This window comes from Penaeus monodon, chromosome 19, assembly GCF_015228065.2.
Source record: "Penaeus monodon isolate SGIC_2016 chromosome 19, NSTDA_Pmon_1, whole genome shotgun sequence".
NCBI lineage: Eukaryota > Metazoa > Arthropoda > Malacostraca > Decapoda > Penaeidae > Penaeus > Penaeus monodon.
In genome coordinates, this window is record NC_051404.1 from 1,540,514 (window position 1) to 1,541,150 (window position 637).

The window sequence follows — 637 nt, forward strand, 5'->3', positions numbered from 1 at the left end:
GTTGTATCGATGAGACCAAACACAGCGTCATAAAAAAAAAAAAAGAAGATTCGAAGACAGAATGAAGCTTCGAACTGCCCGTATTTCAAATTAGATTATTTCGTTCTTCGAAACGTGATCCGAACCATGTTTTGAACCGTGACTGTACATCGCCAATCGCCGATCTCCCTCCCTCTCCCCACAACTTCATCATCGTTAGCACATTTTCCTCTCAGATTCTGTAGATCTGTTGCCGAAGGTAATTAGGACCAAGATTAACTGGTCACGCTAACAACCCTCTGTTTGAGATACGTATCTGTCTGTCTGTGTGTATGTGATAAGTGTTTATATATTAAGCAGCAGCAATATAACTGATTGGGAATATTTGTTATTATGGTTATCTCTGCTGTTGCGACTTATATCGAAATTAATTATTTGACTTTTATTATATTTATGGGCATTGTTATCATCGTTGTTGTTATCATTTCTGGCTGACACCGTCTTTGATAAATTGATAATTGAAAGTAGTCTATAACTAATCTTTTTATTGCTATTATTATTACTTTCGCTTTCCTTAATAAATAATTAAAATCATCGGCATTATCATCGCAAGCCCTTTTGTCAAAAACTGAAATAAAAAATGTTAAATATTCACTGT